Source organism: Pleurodeles waltl, chromosome 2_1 (assembly GCF_031143425.1).
Source record: "Pleurodeles waltl isolate 20211129_DDA chromosome 2_1, aPleWal1.hap1.20221129, whole genome shotgun sequence".
In the NCBI taxonomy this organism is placed as follows: domain Eukaryota; kingdom Metazoa; phylum Chordata; class Amphibia; order Caudata; family Salamandridae; genus Pleurodeles; species Pleurodeles waltl.
Window position 1 is genome coordinate 34088674 of NC_090438.1, and position 16026 is coordinate 34104699.

General features: G+C 50.7%; 1 protein-coding gene across 1 annotated transcript in view; it reads right to left on the reverse strand.

The window, feature by feature from the left end:
• The window catches only part of LOC138258267 (G-protein coupled receptor 143-like), a 97255-nt gene extending 81889 nt beyond the window's left edge, over positions 1–15366 (reverse strand). Inside the window, exon 1 of the mRNA XM_069205929.1 lies at positions 15243–15366. The gene's annotated coding sequence lies outside the window, so the exon portion shown is untranslated. The remainder of the gene's footprint in view (positions 1–15242) is intronic.
• Positions 15367–16026: the final 660 nt, after the last annotated feature.

Genomic DNA, 16026 nt, shown 5'->3' on the forward strand with positions numbered 1-16026 from the left:
TTGGAGACGTGTTGATGAAGCGTGTTGTGGCCTGTAGTAATGAAGAGCGTTCTGCTTGGGACTGTTCAGGTGAAGGTTTAACGTCCTGTTTCTTTCAAGGCTTGCGCCTAGACTTAGGTGATGACCATTTTTCCGCAGGGATTCCCAAATTTGTTTGGTCAGCCAGGCCTTTAGCGTACAGCCAAGTCCAGGCGTCCTCAGGAGTAGTGAAGAAGAGTGCGATTGTCACTTTGGATACGCAATTTTGCAGGGAACAGAAGGGCATATTTTATGTTATGTTCACGCAGTCTTTCTTTGACCTTAAAAAAGGAGTTGCGTTTCTTCTGCACTTCCGCAGTGAAATCTGGATAGGCCGTGATCTCTGCATTTTCTAAGCTTACAGGGCCTGATTTTCGGAACAGTTGCAGGATAAGGTCTCTATCACAGAAGTTAAGGAGTCTTGCAATAAGCGGACGGGGCTGGGCCCCTGGAGGGGGGGTTCTTCCGGGCACTCTATGTGCTCGTTCCACTGAAAAAACAATTGGGATATTATTTTGTAATATTGTGTTCGTTAGCCATTGCTCAATAAATAGTTCTGCGCTGGGTTCTTCTGCCCGTTCTGGAAATCCCATGAATCGGACATTGTTCCGGCGTGATCTGCCCTCAGCGTCCTCGGCCCTGCGCTTCAACTTCCGTTGTTACTGTCATTAGTTGTTGTTGAAGGTCATTTATCGATGGCATTAACCGTGACGTTTCTTCTTCGAGCGTTATTACTCTTTCCGCCAATGCTTTTTGGTCCATGCGTAGAAGGTTAACATCTTCCGTGATCGTTCCTATTTTTGCCTCTAATGTAGATTTGGTATCCAGGATGGCTTGTAGTATTTTCTCGAATTGCGTAGTGTGCGACTGTAGGGTTGTCTCAAGCTTCTGGAGTGCCTGGTGTGTGACCGAGGGCGGCGGAGTAGGCTTGTTTGATTCCATGTTGCTTGGTGGCGCTCGCGGGGTCTTTGGTTTGCCCATTAATGGTGCGAGTATAGTTTGATTTGTTGCGGGTAAGTTGGCGCTGCACTTATAGGTCGATCTGAGAGCAGTATTAATCGAGTTTGTCGTTGTTTTTCTGGCTCCGTTGTATTCAGGTTTGCTTCAGCAATGGTGGTCTGGCCTATCCCTCGTAGAATTATTGATGCTGTTGAATGTTGCACATACGGTGTACTTTTATTTTGTAGCGAGCAGTAGTTGTTGGAAGCTGCCTGATGTGGGCGGCCACAGTACGCTGTATGGTGCCCTAACGGACAGCCCGCTGCTATGGGACAGTTATTGCGTCTTCTGGGCACTTGTGTGGTGTCTGATGTGCTTTAGGGGGCCCTGCGGCCCGGTCAATGCCGCCAATAGGGATCGCAGTTATGGTTCGCAGAGTGAAGAACTTTTACAAGCGTTGAATATTTGGTGCGTAGCTCAGGCCCCTCTTGCCTGCCTCCATGTCCGCACTACGCCGCTGCCACCAACCATGGGCCGGATTCGCCGCCCGTGAGGACACCGGTAAGTAAATGCCGCCCGTTGATGCCCTTGCTAGGTCAGGCCCCGTGTGTATTAGCTGGTCGGGGACGGGTCCGCCATCTTAGGCCGCTATGGCCTGACCGGGAGGCCTCCGAGGTCTCTCCTCGCCGTCCCCGGGAGCTCTCACCTGTCTCTCGGATCCCGCGCTGCCGCCTCCTCGCTAGATCCCTTAGTCCGCACGCGGGCTCTGTCCTCGTTTCAGCTCCACCCCCGTCCGGGGCGCTGGGGCCTCGTAGTCCGGCTCCTCGCTTGGCCACGCTGCCCGTCTTAGCGATTGGTCTCCGCGTCTGTCACCGCAGTCACAACACCGCCTCTCAGGGGCATCCAGGGTGTGTTTCAGAGCCGCCTGGGGGTTCCGATGGCAGCACGTTCGGCGCCTACCGTTTTTTAGATAACGTAGGCGTCTTGTGAAGGATTTTTATTCGGGCCAAGAGCGGAGCTGTGTTTTATGCGACCGCTCTGGCCGCCATGTTGGCCACGCCCCCGCAAACATCAACTCTCAACTCTCACCGGGTTTGTGGTTTGACAAAGAGCTGTCATTCCTCAAAGCCACAAGCTGATCTCTTGAGGGAGAAGGAAACTGGACCTAGGCAGCAAACATGACTATTCCCACCTGTAATGGAGTCAAGAACGAGACACTGCAAGCAGGCAGGTCAGTGCTCCAGCTGACCCCCAGACGCTATATTCAGGACAGGAAGTGCCCTTGGGGCAGGTGTGATAGAAAGGTGGACCTGCTGACCACTAGAGGCTATATTCAGGACAGGGAGTGTCACTGGGACAGGTATAAAAGAAAGGTGGACCTAGGGAGGGACACGAAGGGGGTGGGCCAGGGAGGAGAGCTGGGCCATTAGCTGGTGAGCTCATATGAAACACATGTCTATGTACTGGCACACAACTGAAAGAATAAACAACCGTGCATCCCTACATGGCTGCCGTTGTATCTGTCCTGCTGCATGGTAACTGGGCAACACACCACCAACTATGAATCTGCAAAAATACCACCAGGAAAACAAAAAAAGAAATACCTCTTTTTCAGAATTGTTTTAAAAAATCTAGATGAAAACAGCTACCTCAGCTGAAATGGGCCCATAACAAATACTTTGTCATGTATGTGCCAGTCGTTTCCCATCAAAAGCCAAAGAAGCTACCCTGCTGAATGCCAAATAAGGACGAACCACCCGTCAGAAGCCAAAAAACCTACCCCGCCAAAAGGAAAAAAAAAATAAATAAACCTACCCCGCCAAAAGGAAAAAAAAAAATAAACCTACCCCGCCAAAAGGAAAAAAAAACCTACCCCGCCAAAAGGACAAAAAAAACTACCCCGCCAAAAGGAAAAAAAAAAACTACCCCGCCAAAAGGAAAAAAAAACCTACCCCGCCAAAAGGAAAAAAAAAAACCTACCCCGCCAAAAGGAAAAAAAAAAAACCTACCCCGCCAAAAGGAAAAAAAAAAAAACCTACCCCGCCAAAAGGAAAAAAAAAACCTACCCCGCCAAAAGGAAAAAAAAAACCTACCCCGCCAAAAGGAAAAAAAAACCTACCCCGCCAAAAGGAAAAAAAAACCTACCCCGCCAAAAGGAAAAAAAAAACCTACCCCGCCAAAAGGAAAAAAAAAACCTACCCCGCCAAAAGGAAAAAAAAAACCTACCCCGCCAAAAGGAAAAAAAAAAACCTACCCCGCCAAAAGGAAAAAAAAAAACCTACCCCGCCAAAAGGAAAAAAAAAATAAATAAACCTACCCCGCCAAAAGGAAAAAAAATAAATAAAACCTACCCCGCCAAAAGGAAAAAAAATAAATAAAACCTACCCCGCCAAAAGGAAAAAAAAAACAAATAAAACCTACCCCGCCAAAAGGAAAAAAAAAACCTACCCCGCCAAAAGGAAAAAAAAAACCTACCCCGCCAAAAGGAAAAAAAAAACCTACCCCGCCAAAAGGAAAAAAAAAACCTACCCCGCCAAAAGGAAAAAAAAAACCTACCCCGCCAAAAGGAAAAAAAAAACCTACCCCGCCAAAAGGAAAAAAAAAAACCTACCCCGCCAAAAGGAAAAAAAAAAACCTACCCCGCCAAAAGGAAAAAAAAAAAAAACACCAAAAGGACGAAAAAATAAAACCCCGCCAAAAGGACGGAAAAAAAAAAAAACACCCCGCCAAAAGGACGGAAAAAAACACCCCGCCAAAAGGCCAAAAGAAAAAAAAAACACCCCGTCGAAAGGACAAAGAACTACCCTGTCAAACCACCCCAAAGAAGGCCAAAGAAACGCCCGCCCAAAAGAAGGCCAAAGAACCGCCCCCCCCAAAAGAAGGCCAAAGAACCACCCCCCCCCAAAAGAAGGCCAAAGAACCGCCCCCCCCCCAAAAGAAGGCCAAAGAACCGCCCCCCCCCCCCCCAAAAGAAGGCCAAAGAACCCCCCCCCCCCAAAAGAAGGCCAAAGATCCACCCCAACAAAGGTCAAAGATCCACCCCAACAAAGGCCAAAGAACTACCCTACACTCTCAACCAGAGTTGAAAGCTCTGACGATCAAACAAGCACCGAAGGGGCTTTCACTTCCATCTCAGAACAATCCTTTAAAGAATTAATGGAACACAGAAAATACCTGGAATACAGACTGAACCAGGCCCCTCCACCAAATTTGTAAAGAAATCCTAGATATTAAATCTATTACATAACCCGCACAAACAGTAATTAATGCCACCTACACTAGCGGTATGATGTGAAAATTATGAAATATTTAAATTAATTCCGTCTCTTACAAAAGCCTAGTCTGAGACGCACACAATCTGGTTAATTGCAAACCAGGTGCTAACAGATACTTCCTGGCCAAACTGACAGAAAAATTATCTTTCCTTATCTAGGCTCCGCACTGAGTTCTACCTGCTGTGAATCCTAAGAGGGGGTTGTAGGAGGCTGGCCTGGTTTGTAGTGGGTACTTAAACCTTACACCAGGTCCAGTTATCCCTTATTAGTGAAATGTAGTAGTGTTCTAGCAGCTTAGGCTGATAGAGGTAGCTATAGCAGAGCAGCTTAGGCTGAACCAGAAGACATGCAAAGCTCCTGCAATACCACTGCAGTTACACAGTAATTATACACAAGTAGAGACAATACTCAGTGTTACCAAAAATAAAGGTAGTTTATTTGGGTGACACAGTACCAAAAATATCTTAGAGGAAATACTCCTTCTGGAGGTAAGTATTATACACAATATATAAACTAGACATCAAAATAAGGTAAGTAATTAGACATAGGATAGTGCAAACAATAGGAAATGCTACAGAATGCAATGGGAGAAAATAGGTCTAGGGGCAACACAAACCATATACTAAGAAAGTGGAATGTGAATCACAAATTCCTCCCTAGACAAGTGTAGTGTGTGCAGAATCGCTGGGAGAGTAAGAAACCCACAAAGATGAGTAAAATACCCCAACCCAGAGCCTAGGAAAGTAGGAGTAAAGAGCTGCAAGTTTCCCTAGAACACACTACAAGTCATGATTAGAGTTATTGCAAAAACCAAGCAAGGCTGCAAAGAACAACTGCTGGATTCCTGGACCTGAAGACCTGCGAAGAGAGGAGACCAAGTCCAGAAGTCGGAAGAAGTTCCAGGAAGGACAGGAGCCCCTGCCAACCCACAAGGGGGTGCAAAAGAGGAGTCTCCGGTTGGACGAAGACTGCAGGAATGCACAAAAGAAAGATGGCTGCGGGTTCCTGCATGATGCAAAAGATATCCCACGTGAGATGTTGGATACAGGTGAGTTTCGGCACTGGATTCGTCCAACAAGCCTTGGTTCAAGCAAAGTCGCAGACTGCATCAAAGTGGTGCTGCCTGGACCCAGGAGGGACCTCAGGGCCTCAACTCGGACTGAGGAGGCAGAGGGGGCTGCCAACACTGGAGGGAACCCACAGATGACCAGGCAGCACCCACGGATGTCCCAGGACACGGGGACAAAGAAGGTGCAAATTGCAGTTGTTGCGGCACTACAAAGAAGGGTCCCACGCCGCTGGAGGTCAACTCAGCGAGTTGAGTGTCACAGGATGAAGTGCTGGGGACCTGGGCCAGGCTGTGCATGAAGGAATCTTGCAAATAGTGCACAGAGGCCTCAGGAGATGAAGAAGACATGGTGCACAGGGGTACTGTCGCTCTTGGGGAAGGCAAGCTCTTACCTCCTCCAAATTGGGACAGCAGGACCTCAGGACAGTTTGTGTCGATGGGGTCCACCCTCTGTGTCTCTAGGAGCACGCTCGTCACTGAGAGAGGAGTCCAAGGGTACCGGTCGTCGACTTGGAAGGTGCCTGCGTGAGCAGGGGAGTGACTCCGTCACCCCACGGGAGATTTCTTCAGTCCTTCTGGTGCAGGGTGAAGACAGGGAGTCCCCAGAACGTGCACACTGTGGAAACCGTTGCAGTTGCTGACTGGAGCTGAAGTTGCAGAGGAAAAGTAGCCCTTCTGGATACTTTGTTGTGGTTACAGCGGTTCCTGGAGCAGGCTGCGGTATATCCGAGGTCAGAGGATGAAGTAGTAGTTGCAGAGGATTCCTGCTGGAAACTTACAAGTAGAATCTGAAGAGAAACCCACAGGAGAGACCCTAAATAGCCCTGAGAGGGGGATTGGCTACCTTATCAGGTATGGACCTATCAGGAGAGGTCTCTGACGTCACCTGCTGGTACTGGCCGCACCGAGGCCTCCGGAGTGTCCCCACACCTTGCAAAGCAAGATGGCTGAAGCCTCGGACACACTGAAGGAGCTCTGGGCACCACCCCTCGGGTGGTGGAGGACAGGGGAGTGGTCACTCCCCTTTCCTTTGTCCAGTTTCACACCAGAGCAGGGACTATGGGTCCCTGAACCGGTGTAGACTGGCTTATGCAAGGAGGGCACCATTGTAGGAGGCTGGCCTGGCTTATAGTGGGTACCTTGTGGTACTTACACCGCAGGATGAGAGGGGACCCAGAGGACCGGTGATGCAGTCTTTTGGTGCCTGCGTTAGCAGGGGGAAGATTCAGTCGACCCACAGGAAATTTCTTCTTGGCTTCCAGTTGAGAGTGAAGGCAGACAGCCCCCAGAGTATGCACCACCAGGAAACAGTTGAGAAAGCTGGCAGGATGAGGCACTACAATGTTGCTGGTAGTCGTCTTACTACTTTGTTGCAGATTTGCAGGTGACCTGGAGCAGTCAGCGGTCGATCCTTGGCAGAAGTCGAAGAGGGAAGTGCAGAGGAACTCTGGTGAGCTCTTGCATTCGTTATCTGAAGAATACCCCAGAGGAGAGACCCTAAATAGCCAGAAAAGGAGGTTTGGCTACCAAGAAAGGAGGTTTGGCTACCAAGAGAGGTAAGAACCTATCAGAGGGGGTCTCTGATGTCACCTGCTGGCACTGGCCACTCAGCAGTCCAGTGTACCCCCAGCACCTCTGAATCCAAGATGGCAGAGGTCTGGGACACACTGGAGGAGCTCTGGGCACCTCCCCTGGGGGGTACTGGTCAGGGGAGTGGTCACTCCCCTTTCCTTTGTCCAGTTTCGCACCAGAGCAGGGCTGGGGGCATCCCTGAACCGGTGTAGACTGGCTTATGCAGAGATGGGCACCATCTGTGCCCATCAAAGCATTTCCAGAGGCTGGGGGAGGCTACTCCTCCCCAGCCCTTCACACCTATTTCCAAAGGGAGAGGGTGTAACACCCTCTCTCAGAGGAAATCCTTTGTTCTGCATTCCTGGGACTGGGCTGCCCAGACCCCAGGGGGGCAGAAACCTGTCTGAGGGGTTGGCAGCAGCAGCAGCTGCAGTGGAAACCCCGGAAAGGCAGTTTGGCAGCACCCGGATTCTGTGCTAGAGACCCAGAGGATCATGGAATTGTCACCCCAATACCACAATGGTATTGGGGTGACAATTCCGTGATGTTAGACATATTACATGGCCATGTTCGGAGTTACCATTATGACGCTATACATAGGTAGTGACCTATGTATATTGCGCGCGTGTAATGGTGTCCCCACACTCACAAAGTTCGGGGAATTTGCCCTGAACAATGTGGGGGCACCTTGGCTAGTGCCAGGGTGCCCACACACTAAGTAACTTGGCACCTAACCTTCACCAAGTAAGGGTTAGACCTATAGGTGACTTATAAGTTACTTATGTGCAGTGAAAATGGCTGTGAAATAACGTGGACATTATTTCACTCAGGCTGCAGTGGCAGTCCTGTGTAGGAATTGTCTGAGCTCCCTATGGGTGGCAAAAGAAATGCTGCAGCCTATAGGGATCTCCTGGAACCCCAATACCCTGGGTACCTAAGTACCATATCCAAGGGAATTATATGGGTGTACCAGTGTGCCAATGAGAATTGGTAAATTTAGTCACTAGCCTGCAGTGACAAATTTAGAAAGCAGAGAGAGCATAAACACTGAGGTTCTGGTTAGCAGAGCCTCAGTGATACAGTTAGGCACCACACAGGGAACACATATAGGCCACAAACTTATGAGCACTGGGGACCTGGCTAGCAGGATCCCAGTGACACATATCAAACACACTGACAACATAGGGTTTTCACTATGAGCATTGGGCCCTGGGTAGCAGGATCCCAGTGAGACAGTAATAACACCCTGACATTTCCTCACAAACAGGCCAAAAGTGGGGGTAACAAGGCTAGAAAGAGGCTACCTTCCTACAACCATCTGTGCCCTTCAAAGCATTTCCAGAGGCTGGGGGAGGCTACCCCTCCCCAGCCTGTAACACCTATTTCCAAAGGGAGAGGGTGTAACACCCTAGTCTCAGAGAAAATGCTTTGTTCTGCCTTCCTGGGAGTGAGGTGCTCAGACCCCAGGAGGGCAGAACCCGGTCTGTGAGGTGGCAGCAGCTTTAGCTGCAGTGCAAGCCTCAGAGAGCTGGTTTGGCAGTACTGGGGGTCCATGGTGGAGCCCCCAGGATGAATGGAATTGGCTCCCCAATACCAGATTTGGAATGGGGGGGGGGGGTAATTCCATGATCTTAGACACGACACCTTACAAGGCTATATTTGGTGTTACAATTGTGAAGCTACATATAGGTATTGACCTATATGTAGTGCACACGTGTAATGGCATCCCCGCACTCACAAAGTCTGGGGAATTGGCCTTGGACTGCGTGGGGGCACGTTTGCTAGTGCAAGGGTGGCCTCACACTTATTAACTTCGCAGCTAACCTTCAGCAAGTAAAAGGTTAGACATATAGGTGACTTATAAGTTACTTAAGTGCAGTGAAAATGGCTGTGAAATAACGTGGACGTTATTTCACTCAGGCTGCAGTGGCAGTCCTGTGTAAGAATTGTCTGAGCTCCCTATGGGTGGCAAAAGAAATGCTGCAGCCCATAAGGATCTCCTGGAACCCCAATGACCTGGGTACCTAGGTACCATATACTAGGGACTTATAAGGGGGGGTCCAGTGTGCCAATTGAAAGTGGTAAATGAAGTCACTGGCCTACAGTGACAAATTTAAAAGCAGATCGAGCATGAGCACTGAGGTTCTGGTTAGCAGAGCCTCAGTGACACAGTCAAGCACTTCTGACAACACACACATTAGGGCATAAACTATGAGCACTGGGGTCCTGGCTAGCAGGGTACCAGTGACACAGTAAAAACACACTGACACACACTCACAAACAGGCCAGAAGTGGGGGTAACCATGCTAGAAAGAGGCTACTTTCTCACAGGGGCCTTCCGTATCTAGGTCCCCCACAGAGTCCTACCTGCTGTGAATCCTAAGAGAGTCCTTCTGTAAAGAGAGTCCTTCCGTTTCTAGGTTCCCCGCAGAGTCCTACCTGCTGTGAATCCTAAGAGAGTCCTTCCGTATCTAGGTTCCCCGCAGAGTCCTACCTGCTGTGAATCCTAGGAGAGTCCTTCCGTATCTAGGTTCCCCCACAGAGTTCTACCTGCTGTGAATCCTAAGAGAGTCCTTCCGTATCTAGGTTCCCCGCAGAGTCCTACCTGCTGTGAATCCTAGGAGAGTCCTTCCGTATCTAGGTTCCCCCACAGAGTTCTACCTGCTGTGAATCCTAAGAGAGTCCTTCCGTATCTAGGTTCCCCGCAGAGTCCTACCTGCTGTGAATCCAAGGAGAGTCCTTCCGTATCTAGGTTCCCCGCAAAGTCCTACCTGCTGTGAATCCTAGGAGAGTCCTTCCGTACAGAGTCCTACCTGCTGTGAATCATAAGAGAGTCCTTCCGTATCTAGGTTCCCCGCAGAGTCCTACCTGCTGTGAATCCTAGGAGAGTCCTTCCGTACAGAGTCCTACCTGCTGTGAATCATAAGAGAGTCCTTCTGTATCTAGGTTCCCCGCAGAGTCCTACCTGCTGTGAATCCTAGGAGAGTCCTTCCGTATCTAGGTTCCCCGCAGAGTCCTACCTGCTGTGGATCCTAAGAGAGTCCTTTCGTATCTAGGTTCCCCGCAGAGTCCTACCTGCTGTGAATCCTAGGAGAGTCCTTCCGTATCTAGGTTGCCCGCAGAGTCCTACCTGCTGTGAATCCTAGGAGAGTCCTTCCGTATCTAGGTTCCCCGCAGAGTCCTACCTGCTGTGAATCCTAGGAGAGTCCTTCCGTATCTAGGTTCCCCCACAGAGTTCTACCTGCTGTGAATCCTAAGAGAGTCGTTCTGTATCTAGGTGCCCCGCAGTGTCCTACCTGCTGTGAATCCTAGGAGTGTCCTTCCGTATCTAGGTTCCCCGCAAAGTCCTACCTGCTGTGAATCCTAGGAGAGTCCTTCCGTACAGAGTCCTACCTGCTGTGAATCCTAAGAGAGTCCTTCCGTATCTAGGTTCCCCGCAGAGTCCTACCTGCTGTGAATCCTAGGGGAGACCTTCCGTATCTAGGTTCCCCGCAGAGTCCTACCTGCTGTGGATCCTAAGAGAGTCCTTTCGTATCTAGGTTCCCCGCAGAGTCCTACCTGCTGTGAATCCTAGGAGAGTCCTTCCGTATCTAGGTTCCCCGCAGAGTCCTACCTGCTGTGAATCCTAGGAGAGTCCTTCCGTATCTAGGTTCCCTACAGAGTCCTACCTGCTGCGAATCCTAAGAGAGTCCTTCCGTATCTAGGTTCCCACAGAGTTTAACCTGCTGTGAATCCTAAGAGAGTCCTTCTGTATCTAGGTTCCCTACAGAGTCCTCCTACCTGCTGCGAATCCTAGAGAGTCCTTCCGAATCTAGGTTCCCACAGAGTTTAACCTGCTGTGAATCCTAGGAGAGTCCTTCCGTATCTAGGTCCCCCACAGAGTCCTACCTGCTGTGAATCCTAGGAGAGTCCTTCCGTATCTAGGTTCCCCGCAGAGTCCTACCTGCTGTGAATCCTAGGAGAGTCCTTCCGTATCTAGGTTCCCTGCAGAGTCCTACCTGCTGTGAATCCTAGGAGAGTCCTTCCGTATCTAGGTTCCCTACAGAGTCCTACCTGCTGCGAATCCTAAGAGAGTCCTTCCGTATCTAGGTTCCCACAGAGTTTAACCTGCTGTGAATCCTAAGAGAGTCCTTCTGTATCTAGGTTCCCTACAGAGTCCTCCTACCTGCTGCGAATCCTAAGAGAGTCCTTCCGAATCTAGGTTCCCACAGAGTTTAACCTGCTGTGAATCCTAAGAGAGTCCTTCTGTATCTAGGTTCCCTACAGAGTCCTCCTACCTGCTGCGAATCCTAAGAGAGTCCTTCCGAATCTAGGTTCCCACAGAGTTTAACCTGCTGTGAATCCTAGGAGAGTCCTTCCGTATCTAGGTTCCCCGCAGAGTCCTACCTGCTGTGAATCCTAGGAGAGTCCTTCCGTATCTAGGTTCCCCGCAGAGTCCTACCTGCTGTGAATCCTAGGAGAGTCCTAGGAGAGTCCTTCCGTATCTAGGTTCCCCGCAGAGTCCTACCTGCTGTGAATCCTAGGAGAGTCCTTCCGTATCTAGGTTCCCTACAGAGTCCTACCTGCTGTGAATCCTAGGAGAGTCCTTCCCTATCTAGGTTCCCCGCAGAGTCCTACCTGCTGTGAATCCTAGGAGAGTGCTTCTGTATCTAAATTCCCTATAGAGTCCTACCTGCTGTGAATCCTAGGAGAGTCCTTCCGTATCTAGGTTCCCCGCAGAGTCCTACCTGCTGTGAATCCTAAGAGGGTCCTTCCGTATCTAGGTTCCCTACAGAGTCCTACCTGCTGTGAATCCTAAGAGTCCTTCTGTATCTAGGTTCCCCGCAGAGTCCTACCTGCTGTGAATCCTAAGAGTCCTTCCGTATCTAGGTTCCCCGCAGAGTCCTACCTGCTGTGAATCCTAAGAGTCCTTCCGTATCTAGGTTCCCCGCAGAGTCCTACCCGCTGTGAATCCCAAGAGGGGTCGTTCCGTATCTAGGTTCCCCGCAGAGTCCTACCTGCTGTGAATCCCAAGAGGGGTCGTTCCGTATCTAGGTTCCCCACAGAGTCCTACCTGCTGTGAATCCCAAGAGGGGTCGTTCCGTATCTAGGTTCCCCCAGGGAGTTGCAGCCACAGTGTGTCTTGTCTCTCGCTTGCATTAAGGGGACCAGACATTAACCAGGAGCAGCCACACTCCTCCCAAAATACTTCAACACGTCCAAAACTCAGCAGCCAGGATGCTCTTACGTGTTAAACCGTGGGCTCACATCACCCAAGTCCTCCTAGCCGCGCACTGACTGCTGCTCGCTCACCAGTTCACTTTCAAGGCGCTATGCATACCTCACTGAGCTTTCCAATGAAATGGTCCAAGAGGTCTTGCACGAAGTCACAGCCGGCTTTAGGGATGTATGATTGGTGCCACTGCACAGGTGCTGAGCTTGGCAGGCCATGTGCTTTTATATCTTTTATTGATTGGAAATCACCTACTGCAGAGTTCCTTGTGTATCCAGCAATTTTCAGGCAACAATAAAAATGTGAAGTTAACTCTGGTAACTGTGTTTTATGTTGATAGCTCAGCGGGTTGCCGCTTTTGTCACAGAAATCATGTTTAAATTGCATTTCATAAATTACAATTCTAACCTAGCACAGTGACCCATGAACTGTTAAAGGGCTGGATGCAAACTACAGGTTGGAAAGTTATGTTTTCCACCAGACTCATCATCCTAATGTTGATAAAAAGGGTTTGCTTGAGTAGAAATCCATTCATATTAGCAAAGCCAACCTCAACTACCGTGCTATGTTTTAAAACCTGGGTGTGCGCCCCTCCAGGCCAAGCACTCCTAAAATATTCTGCCTACCAGCATGGGTGACACGTGACCCCTGCACCTTGTGGGCCGCACTGTGTTGTGTGACATTTCCTACAAACTGATTTGCACCCGTTTCATTGTCTCTATATAATGTGTGTGTGCTCTAAAGCGCCCCGACACCCTACACTGGTATGACTGGCGCTATTAAACAAATGAAATACACGTGAAAGAGGGGTATGGAGAGTTGAGGGGCGCTGTTTGGGGGGAGGGGATGTTAGTGATGGAATCCATACAGAAGGAGGCCACAGAGAAGGGGGCAAAAAAAAAAAAAAAAAAACTGGGGCGCTAGCAGCACTAAAGCAGCTCGTGCTCTTGGTTCATTTATCATCTCATCTGTGAAAATGCCGCTTTTATAAAAACAGTCTCTTTGGTGATAGACGCTTCTCAGTCCAAGTCTGCAAATTGTGGAAACCCCTTCTCCTTGTAGATAAGAATATTACAAGCCCCCTCCCCTGCCGAAGCCGGAAGCTCATGGTTCTTGACGCTTCGGAGCCTAGAATGATGCTTAACCCTTGACCCCTATAAGACAACACCTCTCAGTCCCTGAAACTCACCTCCTGCTGAACAAGCGGGAACAGCCGCATCTGGATAAACACAAGGTGCGGGCATCTCTTAAGGCCTGAGCAAAGGGGGCCTTGTCCAGGGCCCCATCTCCTAAGGGGCCCCTGGGAAAGGGAGTTTTCTCTCTATTTGACCTCTGTCTGGTTTATTTCTTTATCTAAACCTCCGCCCCACCTGTATCTGCATTCTCTCTCTCTCCCTGATATCCGGGGAGGACAGATTTCAGCTGTTTCTTGAGACCCTGTTAAAGATGAACATAGTTCAGCATTGTTTGGCGTCAGGCAGGTTTGAGTTAGAAAGGAATCAGTGCTACAGTTCAAATGTATTCCACTCAGGGACCTCAAAATACACCTTACTGGGGGCCCCAAAATCCTTAAGATGACACTGACTTGTGAAGCCACCGTGGACGAGCGAACCACCCCGAGGCCGATGGGAGTGAGATCTGCGCACTCCATCCTTCATCGGTGGGTAGGTGAACACGGGGCGCATTGAAGGTGCTGTGCTGTCCCCCCCCCCCCCCTCCCCTCCCCTCCCCCTGAAAATCCCCGTGACGCAACCAGCGCCAGGACACCCGCCTGCGTTCCACCCTGGCTCTATAGCGCCTAGACGCCACACTACTGACGCTCAATACAGAACTGGCGCGTTTCTCGCTTCCAGGCCTAGCTCATTCTGGGACTTGCATTCGTGATTTTACAATAACAATAAACAGAAGTACAAATCCCAATTTGGAAAGAAAAGTCCCGGAGAGTCTGAGGTACCCGGGCCTGGGAGACCAGAGAGGTTGGTTTATAAATGTTGGATGACATGCGAGCACTCAGACGACACTCAGCAATAACAGACATACATCTGCCTGGTGACCCCAAGACATGCGTGACCCGCGGAGCCCGTCAGGGTTCTTGTCCTAACAGCCCTCTGCGGCCTGGGTCTTACGGCTTTATCGTTTTAAAAGGAAAACTACAAGTCCGAGGGCGCGGGGGCCAAAAAGCCAGAGCCATTTCCAGGATATGGGGCGTATTAGCAGCTATCAACACCAAAGCGCTCACCACCGAGAGGGGAGCCCCCCCAAGGGGAGCCCCCCACCACAGCGCTCACCACCGAGAGGGGAGCCCCCCACCAAAGCGCTCACCACAGCGCTCACCACCGAGAGGGGAGCCCCCCACCACAGCGCTCACCACCGAGAGGGGAGCCCCCCCAAGGGGAGCCCCCCACCAAAGCGCTCACCACCGAGAGGGGAGCCCCCCACCAAAGCGCTCACCACAGCGCTCACCACCGAGAGGGGAGCCCCCCACCACAGCGCTCACCACCGAGAGGGGAGCCCCCCCAAGGGGAGCCCCCCACCAAAGCGCTCATCACCGAGAGGGGAGCCCCCCACCAAAGCGCTCACCACCGAGAGGGGAGCCCCCCACCAAAGCGCTCACCACCGAGAGGGGAGCCCCCCACCAAAGCGCTCACCACAGCGCTCACCACCGAGAGGGGAGCCCCCCACCAAAGCGCTCATCACCGAGAGGGGAGCCCCCCCAAGGGGAGCTCCCCACCACAGCGCTCACCACCGAGAGGGGAGCCCCCCCAAGGGGAGCCCCCCACCAAAGCGCTCACCACCGAGAGGGGAGCCCCCCACCAAAGCGCTCACCACCGAGAGGGGAGCCCCCCACCAAAGCGCTCATCACCGAGAGGGGAGCCCCCCACCAAAGCGCTCATCACCGAGAGGGGAGCCCCAACCACCCCCCCCCCAATTAAGGAGAACGAGACATATGTGACATGTATCCTTTCTCCGACACTAGAAAAATACCCCTATATTTCAGGTGAACACAGTACTTTACCCCTCACACTGATTTCGCCGATATCAATTATCCTACCTAGGCCTGATCAGACTCCACAGACAGCAATGACGTATTGTGCCACCAGAGCGTCATTTAATACTATTTAAAGCGCCTCGAAGCGCAGCATCCAACAATACTTACTGAAGAACATCTGGTCTTCTCACTACTTCCACGGCAGGCCGCAGCTACCTCTGTTTAGGGACCACCTGAGCAGCCCATCTGTGCCTCCCACCCCAGGTAACCCTGGGCCCGCCCTCCGCGCGCCACAGGCTTCTGGGAGCTGTAGTCCAAGGCACTTTCATTGTGCACCGAAAAGACAAGCCCCAGAACACACTTGTTTGCAGTTTACAACCGCAGCGCTGGGAGCGGCGCTGTGGAGACGCGGAGCCTGGGGCACGTGGGCACCCCTCATCACTTTACATGCAGTGAGAATGTCTTCTAAATGTAGCCCTGGCCCTGAGGGAAATGGCTTTAAGGTTGTCTACCTACCCGAGGGCTCCATGTCCATGAGGCTCTGTGTTCTGTTTCTAGGCTTTTGAGCTTTAAACAGGTGCATTCTGGGAGCTGTAGTCTTGGTTTAATGCAGCTGAAGCAATAGCACTGCCAAACTGAAGCTGAGGATGCGTACAAGGATAGTCCAGGACTCTTCCATCGGCATGGAGTCCTCTCAGCCTCTGCATGGACGTGTAGGCTGACATTCACAGGAGGAAAACAAGCATTGGCAAAGCGATGGATCCCACTTCTATAACACTAGTGCTGAACCTTTGCCTTTGCCAATGTTTGGGTGTAAAATAATGTTTAAAAAAGTAAAAGCTAAAAAAAAATACCGAAAGAAAACCAAACAGATATCTTATGGTATCTCAAAACTCTACTTTGATTTCAGTGTTTTCAACCTTTAGAAATTACATTGCTTATTATTCGAGTG